The sequence below is a fragment of the Podarcis cretensis genome, assembly GCF_951804945.1.
Source record: "Podarcis cretensis genome assembly, chromosome: 9".
Taxonomy (NCBI): domain Eukaryota; kingdom Metazoa; phylum Chordata; class Lepidosauria; order Squamata; family Lacertidae; genus Podarcis; species Podarcis cretensis.
Genome location: NC_137178.1, coordinates 45622550 through 45639795, shown reverse-complemented (window position 1 = coordinate 45639795; position 17246 = coordinate 45622550). Strand labels below are relative to the sequence as shown.

The window sequence follows — 17246 nt, the reverse complement described above, 5'->3', positions numbered from 1 at the left end:
TCTAAGCTGCATAGGTGGTGATTTTCAGACAAAAGCCTGCTATTTCTCCCCTAAGTGACTGGTAACTGCCTACACTCCCTGTTGTATAAACCTTTCTTGAGAAGCTCTTTGTTGGGATGTTTATATGGCCGGATATATTGCTGTATTTCTATTTCAGTGTAGTTCAATTCAAAGAAGAGGCCAGACTTTGCATACAGGGCACATTAAAGGTAAAGGTACCCCTGCCCGTACGGGCCAGTCTTGACAGACTCTGGGGTTGTGCGCCCATCTCACTTAAGAGGCCAGGGGCCAGCGCTGTCCGGAGACACTTCCAGAGCCAGAGCCAGAGCCAGAGCCAGAGCCGCACACGGAAACGCCGTTTACCTTCCCGCTGGTAAGCGGTCCCTATTTATCTACTTGCACCCGGAGGTGCTTTCGAACTGCTAGGTTGGCAGGCGCTGGGACCGAGCAGCGCGCACCCCGCCGCAGGGATTCGAACTGCCAACCTTTTGATCGGCAAGTCCTAGGCGCTGAGGCTTTAACCCACAGCGCCACCTGCGTCCCTACAGGGCACATTACGGCTATCCAATTCCTTGTGTAACATAGAATAATAGAATTAGTAGAGTTGGAAGGGATCCTGAGGGTCATCTAGTCCAACCCCCTGCAATGAGGGATTCTCAACTAAAGAATCCATGACAAGTGGCCATCCAACCTCTGCTTAAAAACCTGAAAGGAAGGAGAGTCCAGAACCACCTGAAGGAGTCCATTCCACTGTCAAACAGCTCTTACTATCAGAAAGTTCTTCCTGGATATTTGGCCACTTTCTCCTTTCTTGTAACTTGAATTGGATCAAACCCTACCCTCTGGAGCAGGAGAAAACAAGCTTCCTCCATCTTCCATGTGACAGCCCTTTAGATATTTGAAGATGGCTATCTTATCTCTTAGTCTCCTCTTTTCCAAGCTAGTTGATAGTACATGAAATGTGGGGATAAATAGGTACCACTGTGGCAGGAAGGTGAACGGCGTTTCTGTGCACTCTGGCTTCCATCATGGTGTTCTGTTGCACCAGAAGCGGTTTAGTCATGCTGGCCACATGACCCAGAAACCTGTCTGTGGACAAACGCCTGCTCCCTCGGCCTGAAAGCTAGATGAGCGCCACACCCCATAGTCACCTTTGACTGGACTTAACTGTCCAGGGGTCCTTTACCTCTATTATTATTATTGTTATTATTATTATTATACATTAAATGTCCTTGGTGGCACCAGGCAAGATTTGCAATAGACTACATTTGAACTTAACAGCTTGAAGGCAGGTTCGTGATTCATGCATAGAATTATTCAGTGCAGCATTTGAGGTGAGGGGGGTGGATGCAACTGCATTAATGAGATCTATGCACTGAGAGTTAATGATACGCAGTGGACAGAATGGTATGGATCTAGGAGACAAAGTTCCAGATCCCATGAAGTTCATTGGGTAGCACTGTATAAAGCAGCCAAATGTAACAAAGGTCATTGTGAGGTTACAAAGAAACAAGGATAGACCCTGCCCTGGCTATATCTCATAGTGGAGAGTAAATAAAAAGAATGAAGACTCCTAGGAAGGCATTTGAAGTGTCTGTCACAGTGCTGATCTAAGATTGCATTGGAGTTATCCTTTATTCTGTAGTTGTAAAGCTAGGGAGAATCCACTGATTCTGGCTGTAGGCCAATATATTCAAGTGAGCTCTATTTCAATTCACACTTGACTTTGATGTGATTGTGATGCTGAGCACACGGATATCCCCCAAAATAACATCTTGAAATGATGACTGGTTTGGGGGAAATCTGAATTCATCTGAAATGATGGTGCTTTTTTAAAACCTTTAATCCTCTCCTCTCTCACTGACAAATGTATTATCTGTAACATTTTGAGATATGTATGGATTTATTTTTAGGTTGCGTCTAAAGTACTCGGGACTATTAATGGTACAAGAGAACGCTGAGCTTTCTCGAACTCTGCGGCTGCACCGCAGACTTGCCCTTGGGCTGTAGGGGGGAAAAACCAGTGAATATTTATAGCCAAACCCATACAAAATAAATCTGGTCACTGAAAAGGCAGGCAATGAAGTGCATTTCCCCCTCCTGAATCCATAAGCATAGAAAAGTGCCTAAAACCAAAGTCAGACATTGGTCTATGTAAAGGGAAAAGGGAAAAGGGTAAAGGACCCCTGGACGGTTAAGTCCAGTCAAAGGCCGAGGGAGCCAGCGTTTGTCCACAGAGAGCTTTCTGGGTCATGTGGCCAGCATGACTAAACCACTTCTGGTGCAATGGAACACCGTGACAGAAACCAGAGCGCATGGAAACACGTTTACCTTTCCACCACAGCAGTATCTTAGGTATTGGTCTATGTAGACCAGTATTGTCAGCACAGACTGAGAAAGCATTTCATTGCTCTGCAAACCAAGTGCAATGATAATAGATTAATTTGTATTACAACAATAAAGCAGCATGGAAACAATACTAAGAAAGGGCCAAGGATCAAACCAGATGTGACTTTAATCACATTTTAAATATGTTGTGCAAAACTAGCCGCATCTGTTTTTGAAGAGCAGCCACAGGGGACTACAAATCTATGGTGTAGTCCATTTACTAACCCCCCAACACGACCACACACATTTTTCTTGTGGAGAATGTCTACCAAAGTTGCCTATTGAAGGTGATTATTTTCAGCAGAAAAATTATGGTCATTTTGACCCTCACTCAGGTCAGAGTCAGACGACCTCCCATTGTGTCACACAATAGCTTAATGAAATCACAGCACTAGGGCATTTTCTTGAGGCATTTGGTCACCAGCAATGGACCTCAGGGTCTTGTAAATTTAAGTTGCCACTTCAGAGGCTACGGCGGGGGGGGGGAGTTGCTTGTTATGTCCCAGTGTCACATTCAGTCATATTTTCAGTACTAAGAGTTATTCCTATTGTTCATAATTAAATAATATACAGGTAAAAGAGAAGATGCCATGTGTTCCTTCTGTTTTCTCATACTGAGCTGACCCTTCTCAAATTTAATAGTTTAGACAAGGATTAGTCATTTTGAAATTCACACACTTTCCAGTTCCCCCCTGTGCCCCCCACCACCAAGAAAAGATTCATCAAGAAGGGCAAAGGAACCAGGCCAGTCAGGAAAGATGTTGCAGCTTCAGGTTTAATGACACACTGCTCCTCTTTGGAGGGCATCAGCATCTCAGAACATCAGTCGGCCTGGCTTTGTTGGAACTGTGGTTCATTCATGAGGCAGAAATCTTGGTGATGTTGCCTGACATTTCTGGAAATGCTGGATGGTGGAAAGGAAGGGCTTCGGAGCTCTATCTGACTTTCCTGTAGTAGTACACTGTGTGCGCTACTGACACTGCGGAAACAAAAGTGCAAAATATTGTTTGAGTTTCTCCCCCCACCTGCAAACACTTATTTTTAAACATCTACATCATGCACTCAAGCAAGGCATTGACGGGACCCAAAACTGGCCACTCTGCCCTCATTCTAATGCATGTTTCCCTAGACCACAAAGAATTGCTGCTCTTTTTTTTTGTCATTTGTTAACAATGCCATGAGGATCATTGCTTTACCTCGTCTCCCTTTCTTTCCCCTTCTTCCTCCTCTCTGACCTGCCAACCCCCCTCTTTTACGTCTTCTGCGATAGGGAGGCCTACAGCCACATCGCGTCATTTTTCTGGGGTTTTGGTGATGTTAAAAGTCTAGTAGAGGATCAAGAGGAGCATGTCATTCCATGAAGCCAGCACAATCTGTCTCCGAAGATGGTACTTGAATTTGTGAAATGATGCTACCTGCTGCACTTTTACTTATAGGGTCTGGTGGTTATGAGCTCATATCGTTGATATGGCAACCTCTATGTCTTAAGAAATCACCATATATGGGACAGGCTAATAAACTAACTTTAAAACAAACATATAACACAATTCAGCATCTAATAACAAACTTCAGCATGTATTATTATTATTATTATTATTATTATTATTATTATTATTATTTGGTTCATCGCCTTATCTCATGCATTCATTCTCTCATCCCAAACACCCATCTTATTGTACTTAAATTGCACCCAACACCTCGTAAGCTTGGCATTCTAGCATGAAGTTTCACTTTCCAAAACACGAGAAATTCAGTTCTTCAAAAATTTAGTATGTTCTTCCATATCATAACAAAACCAGTGTTTTATTATGCTGAATATAACCCATGTGCTTAGTAACCATTGAAACATTTTTGTGTTTCCCTTTTTCTTCCAGTTATTACTAACACTGGTTGTTGCAGCTGATAATAAACAATAATTTCTTGGTCATTCCTCAAGGTTTTATCTTTCATACTTCCAAACAAGATCACCGAGAAATCCAATGGAAGCCTCTAACCGTTCATTTCTTCGATGTCTGTGGTAGGCCAAGCCACGCTCACCTGACCAACACCTGATGTCTATAGGATGTCAGGTGCAAGACTGATAAAGCTACATGTGCAAATAACGACAAATTCAGCCGCAGCTAGAATTTTGCACTGTTTGAATTTGACAACTTACCTTGGGCCACTGCTTTTGGCAAACTTCCACTTGTTCTTTTTCTGTGTCCTGGGTAGTCAGGAGCACTCCCGGTGGTTCATTTGCATCCACGGTTGTACCTTTGGCACTTCTTGAATCTGGCACCTTAACCCACCATGCTGCATTTGGCAGGGACCAGATGCAGGAGCTCCCGATCCTTCTGATCTGATCCCTCCTGAAAATAGCACAGCAGAGAAACCTGCCAAATGCAAAGAGCACACTCTGCAAATGTTTCTTTACAGCTGCAGCTTTACCTTTCCTGTACCTGAAATCATATGATCTCAGGTAACTGACTGCCCAGTGTGATCCACAGAGGGTTGGCCACTTTTGGATCTGGCCCTCTGGCTGAAAGATAATCACCTTTTTCCAAAATATTTTTATTTTAGGGCATAACCAGAAAATGTGAGTTACACCTGCTCTAATTGCCAACACACACAGCCAGGTTCAAGGTTCTTGTATTAACTTACAAGGCCTTGAGAATTGGGGTCCAGGATCCCTCAAGGACCACCTAATCCCTCATATCGCTGCCCAGTGGACTTTGTGGGAATCACTGTTAGTGGACCCCCTTGGACTAAAATTCAGCTAACAGGAAAGCAACCACAGAAGTTTAAGTACTCGGGTTCTGAATATGCACCAGCAGCAGCCTAGTCTGATGAATGGGAAAATGTGCTTATCAGCAGGGCAAAATATGTCTCATTTTTAATTGCAACTCAAGTAAGTAGGGTGTCTTGCTTTGAATACAAATGAGCACTAACTACAAGCAGTGAAAATTTACAGCGCAGGCCCATTCTTTGCAGACTTCACCGGCATAACTGATAAAAAACATTTCACCACACATTTCTGCACAGAATATTAATCGTGGTAATCATGCCATGCATGGGGTGTGTGGGTGTGTGAAGGGAAGCTAGTGTACTCTGTGTGCACACACCCTACTAGGAGGGGGGAAATTTAGACCGATTCCTATCACCCTATGCCCTTAAAGTTCATCTCCAGTTTTAGTTCAACAAGTATCACCAGTTCATCCTTCTTTGCATAATGGCATTGGATGAGCCTCTTGTAAAATCATGGAAGGCTCTACATGTGCACTATTTATAGGAGCACCGCCAGCCATTAGCTTTTGACATAACAAGGCTTAAAGTTTGTGAGACAAGTAATGTTTTCTGAAGAAAGCTACTTATGTTAGTAAGCCAGCTAAGAAGCCTAGCAAAATTCATTCCACGAGGAGAAGCAAACTCATATTCTATATTTCACAAAGCCATCATTTATAAAAGGTGAACACTCTTTTTCTACTGGATTTGAAAAATAGTATTGGGATATAATGTGGGGTGTTACCTTCCCTCCAAGTATATCATATGCCTTGATGACTTCATGACCGGATTCACTCAGTCCTTGAAGAACACTAGGGGGCCACTAGGGGGCGCATCGGAAGATGGCTGACAATAACATCTCTCCGACCCACACGAGGTAATTTGGAGGCTATGATGGGAGTAATTAGCCTCCCTACCCTCCCCCCCAGGATAGTGGGGGGGGACTGCCTTGCCTGCTGTGCCCTATACCACCCCCAAATTTGTGGGGATGGGGGCACTAGGCACAAAGCCCTCCTGTGGGATTCCGGTGCTCCTGGACGCCGTCCCTGATCTGCACCACTAGCTGCAAGAACTTCAAAAGAAACAATTTGGATGAAGGAATGCACATATCTCAAGGAAGAAGGGGGAGTAAAGACTGCTAACAGAAGAGATCTCTGATAAAATAAGACGAGTCGGAGGAACAAGAGAAATCATGAGAAGATACGCCAAGACTCGGTATGGCAAATGACTGATGGGGGAGGGGGGAAAACTTTCCTTTCTTTCCTTATGTGATTAAACAAGAATCCCCTTCCCTCACGAGTCAGAAATGTTGTTTTAAGGGCTTAAGCTGTGGATTTAAGGCTGTGTGGAGATAAACTTTGGAACCAAAGCATGTTTTAAGAAGAGCATGGAATGTATAAGAGCTTTGTAATGACGCAGTTAAAAATTCCGTCGCCATATTGGGAAGTTCTCTCGGAGGACTTAAGTCTGAGAGGAGAAATAGAGAAATAGAGCTGTTTTTATATTGTGGGTGAAACTCCTCAGTGGGACTTAAGAGCGACAGTTTTGCGAGATTAATAATGGAAAGAGCGATGTTATCTATGAAGGCGATGATATATGGAAACCATCTCGATTTGAGGATTGGAAGAATGGAAAAATTCACACAGGATTATTATTGGTGTTTATCGGCTTAAGGAGACTATCAGAAGAGATCATAAAGAAAAAAGAGAAAATTTATGAACAAGATGTGATGTGGAAACAGCAAGATAAGACTGGATAGAATTATGAACTCTGTTTGGATTGATTTGGACTGATTTGGACATTAACGCAGTAGCAAGAAGATGATCAGAATCCCCCTTCGGATCTTGAAATATGGGTCCCCCCAACAAAATTTAAAATTCGGCTTTGTAATTCGGAATTTATGTGATGTGATTTAATTTGATTTGATTGGCCGGTTAATAAAAATTATTAAAAAAAAAAAGAACACTGGGAAATTTCAGGTGATTCAGAAGAGGTGGACAGATTGTTACCTGGAGTTGGACATTGGGAAGATGTGACTCCCCTTCACTGGCTTATGCTTTGCTTCTGGGCTCAATTTCAAATGCTGGTTATGACCTTTGAAGCCTTCTGTGCTTTAGGACCTCCTCCTACATAAGTCCACCGGCTCATTAAGATAATGCATGCACTCTCTCTTGTCTGTTCTACTCATATCTGAAGCATGTATCCTTGGACCAGGGAAGCATCCTTCTCGGTGACTCCGCTTAGGGCGTCTGACCTTAGTCCCTCTCTGAAGGTCTTTTACCGGAGTGTTAACACCTTCCTTCTCAGAAAGCTCTTTGGGCTCTAATTGTGACCCTCTTGCTACTTGATTTTGAAGTTATTCAAAATCACTTTCTGGTCTGTTGTGTTTTTCCATGACACTTTTGTGGTTAGCTGCTTGACCCCGGATTTTATGGGATGTTTTCCCCTTCCACCCTTTGATATCATTGCCATTGTACAGTATTGGCTTTAGAGGTTCTTCTCCAGCTTGGGAAGCTGAGTTAATTATTTTAAATGAGCAAATTGAGGCATAGCAGCCTTGTCGCGCAAGGCTCCTGCCCACTGTATTTCATCACAGATGAGTTAAGCAAGGTCATCATTTGTTGTGGCTTTGAGGCTGCTTATAAAAAGGCAAAGCCCGCCACCCTGAACCTCAGGCTCCCAAGTGCAGGTTATGCCACCACTGCTAAGAGCTTGAGAGAAGAAAGAAACATCAAATGGCCCGAATCAAACGCAGCCGGAGCCGGAGCCTGACCCGCTTCCGTCAAATGAGGCAAAAGGCCAGCCATGCGGGTGGCTCTGGAAAGAGACGAAAAAGACGCCAGGGCAAAAGGAAAGGTAAGATGCTTAAATTTAAGACTTCTTTGCCATATGACTCCTTTCTATATTCACATAAGATTATGCTCTTGGGCTGTGACCCTTCAAACATATTTGGTAGGAAGTAAATGTATTTTATCGCTATTTACTACAGCTCAACTTGGTTACATTTAATAACTGGTGGTGGTGTTTGTTCTTTTCTGGTAAAGGTCGTGGTCGCAAGAAGGGGCGAAGAAGAAGACACTAAACTCTTTTCATCTTCATGGTGTTCTGTGCCCTTGATTTCAACCATCTGACTCATCAAAACTTTTGTCTAACAAAATGAACACAACAATCTTTCATGAGAATACCCAGGATAACTTCCTGAGATTCAAGGAGCCTGCAACAATTTGAACAATGCCACCTGTCAATAAAATGCTAAAATTTCATTCCTGTGGTTTCTCATGTTATTTCTTAACTGGGGATAGGTGACAACTCCTCAATGAAGTTGGTGGGTGAATTGCTAGGTTGCCATAAGTGGATATCATGAGTGAGAGAAGCTCAGAAAAAGGAACTTAATAAAAAGTTTAGGAACTCTGAGTTTGAGAGTTGTTGATTGTGTCAAAGCCTGTTTTGTCCAGTTATTATATGTGTGATGGGGTGGTTGGTGGTGCCGTGTCTGGGCACATGACTGCCCCACAAACCAATCAGGATTTTGTTTCAAAGACTTGCCATAGCGTTAGCTTTGAGCAAGCAAATCAGGACGAATTCTTAATAAAACAGGTCATCTGGAGGAGTTCTAAATCATGCTTAGAAAACAACTTCCTGAACTCCTGGTTTGCTGCTATTGCTATATGGAACAACTTCAAGCTTACAGCCAAGTGCTTACAGCAAAATCATCCCCTGGCCCAAGAGAATATGCTGTTTCACAATATAAGCCAGCTGTGTAGACTACATATTTATAATCCTCCTGGCTTGGATGAAACACCTCACCTGTTTGGACTGCAAAGGTCAGAAGCAAAGAAGAGCAGGCCTGATCTCTTACATCAGCACCTTGGGGAAGTGACATTACTAGAAGCTTTGACATACAGACCTGAACTGAATTGTTAACAGGAAGTGGGGGGGGGGAGAAATGAGTGGGAGCCAACCACAGAAAGCTGGCTTTTCCCACCAAGAATCCTTCATTATTATTTTTTGGGGGGAGGTGTTTGCATACCTCCTTCCTTTTATATCGTCTGTCAGTAGTTTACCAGAAAATTGTCCAATATGTTAGCCTCTTCCCTTCCTGCTCTCTCACCCACTTGACCCTACTACTGGAAAATACCAGCCATCACTTTGGAGTGTGGTATCATCAATACGGTAATGGTACAAGGCCTATTTTCATTTTCAACAAATCTAGAGGGCTGTGAGGTGTGTCCATGCCTTGAATGAATGCCTTGTTGTAGGCTGGATATAGCTGAAGTTTAATCCACAGTAGCTGAAGTTTAATCTAGACAAGATGGAGGTTAAGATGCTAGGCCAGTCTAGATCTGGAAAGCTGTTGGTATTAACTGTACTGGATGGGGTTTACACTCTGCATAAGGGACAAGGTATGCCATTCTGGGATTCTCCTGGTTCCTGCTTTGCTGCTGAATTCTAAGGTGGCAGCAGCAGCTAGGGATGCCTCTTCTTAGTTTAGGATGGTGAGTCAACTGCTCCTGTTGTTCTCCAGTAGGGAATTGGCCTCGGCTATTCATGCTTAGCTAAGCTTGTATATGTACTACTATATGGGGTGGCCTCAGGTGCCGGTACTGTGTACCCTTGAGTACCCCCTTTTAAAAAAGAACACTGGGTAGCCTTCAAAGGCAATTCAGAAGCTTGCCTTCCAGCAAAAGAGCACTATAGGGAAAATATTATTTGTACTTTTGGCTCAATCACACAGGCTACTTATAAGAATAGGCTAGAGATTGGAAACCTTTGGCCGTTCTGATGCTGCTGGATCCCAGCTCCCAACAGCCCCATGCAACACCGCTAAAGGTTCAGCATGAGGGGAGTCCAACAACATCTGAATGGCCACAGGTTCTATGCTCCTGGATTTTTAAGGGTGCCTTCTTCCATATCTTTATTTCATTTCCTCCATCTGCAGGGGAGATGTTGCCCCGAGTCCTACCTGCTACAGAGGAGAAGACAATCTCTTTTTTGGTGTGACACCCATGCTCTGGAAAGTGGTTTCACTGGCTTCATATTCCATCTCTCTGTTTTCCTCCCATTGTGACAGCCATTAGAAAAGCATTCAATACTGACTGAAGGAGTTTGGATTTTGGCATTTACCTTCCACAGCTGTCATTTAGGATATCTTTACATAGTTGGGTTTTTATGTGCAGTTGTGAGTTGTCACCTAAATTGTTAAAGCCTTGTTTCATTGTGGCAGTTTACATTCCGCATGAGGTCAGGAGGGTGGAAGCACAAGAATGGGCCTTCTCTGCAGTGGCTCCCCACCTGTGGAATGCTCTCCCCAGGGAGGTTTGCCTGGCGCCTTCACTATACACCTTTGGCACTGGGCAAAAATGTTCCTTTTCAACCAGGCCTTTGTCTGACTTGATTTACAACCTATACCCTTTTTAAAAATGCTGGCTCTTTTGGGGTTTTTTAATTGTGTTGTAGGTTTTGTTTTAATTTTATGTATTTGATATTTTATGTGAACCACCCTGAGACCTTTGGGTATGGGGTGGTGTAGAAATTAAATAATACATACATACATACATACATACATACATACATAATTTCTTTTTTTATTTCCTGAACTGCCCTTGGGGTGTTGTGAGAGAGCTAGAGGATACAGTCTAGAAATGCTAAAATAACTCAGTTGTAACAGCACATTTCACCCATGCAAAAATACAAAAGTTAATGTAAAAATTTTAAAAAATCACTCTTAGGAGAATTGGTTTGTATCTGGATTACTGAAGTCACAATGTACATCATTTATGATGTCACTGGTTTCCTGCATAACCAGTCACCAGGATGCTCACACAACTATCATTTGAGCAGTACCTGGTGGCCAGGTAAGCTCTATCAAATAACATCTCGTTTTAAGTATCAAATATCTTTGAAAGATATCTGAGGGTCAAAACAGACACTGAGAAAGCTATGATCAGCTGTCCTGCCATTTTGTTTGATTGGTATTCAGTGCTAGTCCTACTCAGAGTAGACCTACTGAAGTTAAGTGACATTACTGACAGGTTTATTAAATTCAGTGGGTTTACTTTAGAAGGACTTTAGTTGAATGTAATCATTTGTTTTCAAGGCAAAACAGCTTCCTATGTGCCTCCCCCGCCCCTGTAAATAGCAGTTTGTATAGGTAATTTATATCACTGCTTAGATATTTTTCTTATTAATAAGTGGTTTATAAATGCTTCAAATAGAAATAAAATGAATATCAGAACAATAATGCAGTGAGCAAGCATTAAACAACCCCCATTTCCTGCTGTGTCAGGTAGTTTGGATTATATTTTTGTACTTAATGGAAAATGGTGCTGAATCCTGCGATGGATATCACTGATATCAAATTATAAGGCAATCTTTGCAGCACAGCAGTTAATTGGGAGTTCTTGATTCCATTACCTGTATTTTACCTGGAACAAGTCAATGATCAAATTGCGATATATTGTGATTCATTATAGTAATACTGTAAAGGCAGAATGACCACCCACCCAAGGGCCTGTTGAAATTAATTTCATTTGCTTGGCCAGAGTGACATCAACCACCATAACAGAGGATGACCAACTGAATCCGCAGCTCTGCCTGAGGCTGAAAACCTGAAAAGACATGATGTCGCGGCAACAGCAGAGCAGAAACAGGCGAAGAATGATTCGCCTTAGGAGACAACAGCGTAGCAGGAAACTGGCTGCTCGAAGACTCCCGAGGCGGATGAGAGCAGGTTTTTAAAACATTACTAAACTGGGGGTTTCTGAAGCATCCAGTAAGATTAACATTGAGGGTTAAAAATCTCCAGAGGTAGCATTGAGAGTGAGGAAGCAATTAGGCCACTTTGCATTAAACACAATTATTTCTCAGAAGCATGTCACTTATTTGTTTTATTCATCTGATGCCGACACCCCCCCCCAAAAAAAATTTCACCTTAGAGACCCTTTTCTTACAAGTTATGCACAAAGCACTATATAATAAAAAGAACAAATTCAGCTAAGTTAGTTGAATTTCTCTCCTTTGAAATTAACCAGCTACTTTAGTTATGACAGGTCATTGATATATATATGAATGAAAAGTATCCATTAGAAACACTTGGAAAGGATGCCAGTTTTCTTACAAATTAAATTCTATTTGAGCATCCAAGCTTCCTTACTGCACACTCAGAGTTTTAAATTGTGTGGGGTGGCTCCATGAATAGAGAGGCTTCCCTCTTCTTTGAGGGTTACAAACACACACACACAAACACAAACACACACCACTTGTCCTCACATGTCTTCTTACATGTGAGGAGACTGAATACCCAAATAGGGCTTAAGTTTTGCCAAGAACAGGCTTTTGACCGCCATGAAGTTTCTCTCCCTGCACCCATCATGCCTCTACTGAACCCTAAAATACCCTCCCTGTAAAAACCACTCACAATGTAACGTTCCAAAGGTATTTTATACGACTTGCTAAACCTCTAAGGATTAATCATCCGAGGAGGAAACAAGAGGTGCTCTGTTCCAGACCTGGCACCATGTGACAGGACAGGGGAGTCCATATGTAAGAATATGAGACCCACATAGATCTCTTCTTCATTAGCTAGTGAATGGTCATGTGATTCAGCCCACAGCATATCATTTGCTGAGGTTTTCTATTGGACACATTGTGCAAGTCCCACAATTCTTGAGCTGGCACTACTTGAGGAGCAACAATATCATCATTATGAAATCAAATGAACTGGTGGTGTGGTGGCACAAGTCTTTTATGGGGAGAGATAAAGATAATCTGGAGCTTTGTTCGATCCCTTTGCCCACATTTATTTCTATTTTCCCTCTTTCTGTCTACAGGCAGACACCAGTCCCATTACCGGAGAGCCTCAGCTGCAGTCTAGCCTGGGTCACTTTCTGTAGTGAGGCAACCGCTGCAAATGAAGGGAAAAGACCGTGGCAGAAACCAGGATGAAGCACCAGGCTGCTGGAAGCATGCACTGCACTCAATAAACCATTTGAATGGCACTTGGGCTTCTTTTTGTCTTCTTATGAACCATACTATTGTGAGATGCAGGTGGGACTATCCAAAGGGATGTTGAGAAAGGTGCAGCAAAGGGTGCTGGATCAATTTTTTCCATGAGGAAAGCCTACAGTTTCTGGGGTTTCTGAGTTTATAAATATGGGCAAGGAACAGGGAGACAGGATAATAAAATTACGCATGGTGTGTGGAGAAACTGGACAGAGAGATTCCCCCCATCTCAGATTAGAACCTGGGTGTTGTTCACTTAAACCAAAGGGTGGGAAATTCCAGATGGACAAAAGGAAACACTTCTTTGCACAACACACCGTTTAAATATGGAATTTTCTACTACAAGATGGTGATGACCACCAATGTGGGTGGCTTTGAAAGGAGATTAGTGACCAAGTCATGGAGGATAAGGCTAACAATGGCTTCTAGCCATTATGGTTATACACGCCTTCCAGTATCAGAGACAGTGTGCTCCTAAATACCAATTTCTGGGGAACATGAATGGGATGGTGCCATTGTGCTCGTGTCCTCTTTGTGGGCTTCCCGTAGGCATCTGACTGCCCACTGGGGACAGAATACTGATCTCTGGTCTGATTCTGCATGACGCTTCTTAAGTTCTTATTAATATGAGTTTTGCCTTAACCAAGTTTGATCGCAGTCTGGAATTTAACAAAACAACGTTAATATTCCTGAAGAGTGGGATGAAGAAGGTGGAGAGTGGTTGCCCCCTTTGTTTGATTAGGAAGTCATCTGAGATCACTCTTAAGTGTTTTGAAGAAGAAAGACTATTTGGATGGGAATACACATCCCCAAGTTAAGGGGGGTTGTATGATAGAATACATGTACATGTGAAGAAACAGTAGTTTGGGGGACAGACTGCAATCCTAAACCCACGTACAGGAGGGTAAGTCACACTGGATTCATTGGGAATTACTTCCAAGTAACATGCTTAGGAGGATTGCACTCTATACTTCACTACATGTGTCTAAGATTGCAGTCCAGAAATGCCATGCTACACATGTGTACTTAGAAGTTCTACTGAATTCAATGGGGCTTACTCTCAGGCAAGAGTATATACATTGTAACCACGTTGAGGGTTTCTAAAATGAATTTTATGAAATAATAGAATTATGAAATGTTTCAAAAATCAAGCAGTATTTCAAAAATGAAAATGTATTTCAGTTGTAGCATCATCAGTTGTATTGATATCCAGTATTTCAGGAATTCCCAAAGCAGATTTTTCACATATAGCATAAAAGAAATCCCAGGTAGTTTAACCTCTGGTCCCAATTTCAAAAATAATCTCAGTCACTGAGAAAGGGTGGGAGGGGAATGGATTTTCATAAAAAGGGAAGTCATTTATTGTTATAGCCTATTGCCTACCTGTCAATGCCACAGATATAGGTTCTGCAACTACATAACATTATGAACAGCACTGCCACTGTTTTCAATATCAATGAGTATGTTTTGTATGGAATTTATGGAACAGAATATGGAAAAGATTTTAGTAAATAAAGCAGACAGTCCACAGGGCATTATGATTTACAGTGTCAAAAGCCTTAGTAGAACGACCATATTCACAACACTCTTTTTGAATTTGCCATTCAATTGACCATTCAAAAAATCAGATGCTGATAGGATCACAAGTATCTTTGTCCTTGAAAAATAATGTATTTGCCTCTTAAATACAAACTCTCCAGCACCATCTGTCAAAATTTAAAATTTTAGTTTGCCATCCTAATTCCACATGTTGATCTTTGCCCTATTTAATAATTGCTGGACTTTGAACTGTCAAAACAAAAATCGATGAAATGCTGTTTGCTTGAAAAACTACAAAATAAGGCTAGTTACAATTGTTTCCCCATGACTATCTGGCAGTTACTATATATGGTTACATTTCAGCAGACAAAGGGTCACTATGTGATATTGTTACAGATGTTATAAAAGGAGGAGCTCAGGCACAATTGCTTCAGAAACTCGCAAAACACCAGAGCAATTATCTCGGCTGCACAAGCCAAGAGATAATGCCTGTGCTCCTAGAATCTTGAAAGAACGAGTAAGATGTCAAGATGCAGAAGCTCATCTTCTTCTTGCAAGGAGACTCAACGAAGAGTTCCTCCAAGCAGAAGGAACAAAAGGTGCAGGGTTGTCTATGATGCTCCACTAAAGAAGAAGAAAGGTAAATGTAACATTTACTATGTTTTATACTATTATGGCTGGGCATCTAAGGTTTGTCAAATCATCCACATGGTTGGAGGATAAAAGTAGGTTATTCTCTCCATATGAAAGGACTAGGCTTTACAAGAGTAGTGGGTTGTTTTTTGAAAAGAGCATTTAGGTATAAGATCACAAAAGATAACAATTTAAGCAGAAGTAGTAAATATTTAAAGAACCAGAAGGTGAAGCTGAGGGAAGTTACGGGGAGGGTTCCCCCCCTCCTTTATGATAATTGTCACATTATGTTGTTTGGTTGATTGTTAAATTGTAAAACTCAATAAAAAGCTTTTAAAAACAACAAGAGTAATAGGTTTTTGTTTTCGACAGGTTACGTACGGGTCTGTGCCACATACTACTACTGGAAAGGAGGGAAAAGGTAATTTCTAGTGCTTGCCCAACTGGCCTGTTCAGAAAATCCATGTTTGGCACCAGCGACTCACCACCAGACATCTTCCATGATAAGGAAGTCCTTCAAAGGAGCCCACCAATGAGCTGAGGGAAGACTTCAAGATTCAGGAGCCGGCATATTACAGCAGCAATGCTAGACCTGCCTGTTTGTCAGTAAACTCATGAACATGCAGTTCACTTCGGTTTCACTCTCTTTGATCTCTGATGTATCATTCTGTATGTTTGGTTTAATGGCTCCGTTAAACATTATTATGAAATGTGCTTAAACGGAAAAGTGGAGGAATAAAAATGTGCCAGCCATGTAAGCAAGGAAGGCTACAAGAAACACACATTCAAATTCCCCTAATGCATCATGTGAAAATGAGGATTTGCATCTCACTTCACCATGGATTCTGGCAACACTCTGGTTTTCCAACATATCTTCCAGTATATACAATGTTGGATATGCAGTTTTGTTCAGACTTCACCTCTGTCATCTTTTGCACTGTCTTCTCACAGTCAAGTGACCCCTAATTTGCTGAGCTGTGGTGAAGATGAGCAGGCAAACAAAGTGAGCTAAAAGCACTAACCTAAAGGACATATAAAAACAATTTTGTAGTACCATATTTGAGATATAGGAAATGCCAGCCACTGCCAAGTATAGGCAGTATAGGAGCATTTGCAAAATGGTTGATGGCAAAATATTTTGGATTTGTCATTCATTCCTGATAACAACATCGAGCATTTTGTAAAACATCACACTGTGCAAAGAGGATTTCATGTAAGGAATATATGAATCCATCTGCAGATGCATGGTTATGTGTAAAGGAAGACAAAGACGAGTGTGCCTGCCTTTGAAATGCATGACAGGTTTAAATGAAATAAATGTTGACTATGTGCACAGGATAGATTTCATTTCCATTGATTTCAAAGAGATTTAAGCTCTCGTGTTGTTCTCTGAATGTTTCATATACACATGGGCCATTGTTACAACCACAGTCCTTCCTCCTGTGTTCCCCCCTTCACTCCATTCTGTTATGATTGGCACCTTCTTCAATCAGCCTGAAATTTCAGCAATAAGCCAGTAATGGCTCCGGCCAATGGGTGTAACTAGTATGTGGTACACAGAGAAAAGTTCATTGGTGAGGACATGGCAATCTGTCAGAGTTTCCATTGCAAAGTATTTGTGAGGGGTTTATATATTGGTCTTAAAATGTTTTTCTGAACTGAGACTACTCACACAAGGTGCTTGAGGGTATTTAAAATTGGATAACATTTAATGACATAACAGATTGTATTTAATCTTGATTTTCCATTATGCACACTGTGTATATACAGGATTGAAACAGAAAGCCTTTTAAGTACATTTCACAATTTATTTCACAGTTTACAAATAAGGTTTTTTTTTATTTTCATGCCAGAAGATGTATTTAGAAATTCTGCTCATACCTTTTACAAAATTTTAAAAGAAGTGACGTCACAACCAATGAAAC

General features: G+C 41.7%; 4 long non-coding RNA genes across 7 annotated transcripts; 3 read left to right on the top strand and 1 right to left on the bottom strand.

The window, feature by feature from the left end:
* Positions 1-3145: 3145 nt before the first annotated feature.
* On the bottom strand, positions 3146-7172 carry LOC307224552. 3 transcript variants are annotated; one of them, XR_013842639.1, is made up of 3 exons: positions 7158-7172; positions 3585-4736; positions 3146-3367 (listed from the first exon to the last, which is right to left on the bottom strand). It is a non-coding gene; the product is annotated as an uncharacterized lncRNA (long non-coding RNA). The 3 variants fall into 3 exon arrangements; XR_013842640.1 differs by lacking the exon at positions 7158-7172 and adding an exon at positions 5029-5043; XR_013842641.1 differs by lacking the exon at positions 7158-7172 and having other exon boundaries at positions 3585-5017.
* Positions 7173-7306: 134 nt separating this feature from the next.
* Positions 7307-8411, top strand: LOC307224550. Its single transcript, XR_013842637.1, has 2 exons — positions 7307-8004; positions 8193-8411. It is a non-coding gene; the product is annotated as an uncharacterized lncRNA (long non-coding RNA).
* A 1218-nt stretch (positions 8412-9629) lies between these two features.
* LOC307224553 lies at positions 9630-13145 on the top strand. Of its 2 annotated transcripts, none has more exons than XR_013842642.1 (3): positions 9630-9644; positions 11622-11878; positions 12978-13145. It is a non-coding gene; the product is annotated as an uncharacterized lncRNA (long non-coding RNA). The 2 variants fall into 2 exon arrangements; XR_013842643.1 differs by lacking the exon at positions 9630-9644 and adding an exon at positions 10989-11003.
* Positions 13146-13437: 292 nt separating this feature from the next.
* Positions 13438-15951, top strand: LOC307224551. The gene is made up of 2 exons (XR_013842638.1): positions 13438-15328; positions 15694-15951. It is a non-coding gene; the product is annotated as an uncharacterized lncRNA (long non-coding RNA).
* Positions 15952-17246: the final 1295 nt, after the last annotated feature.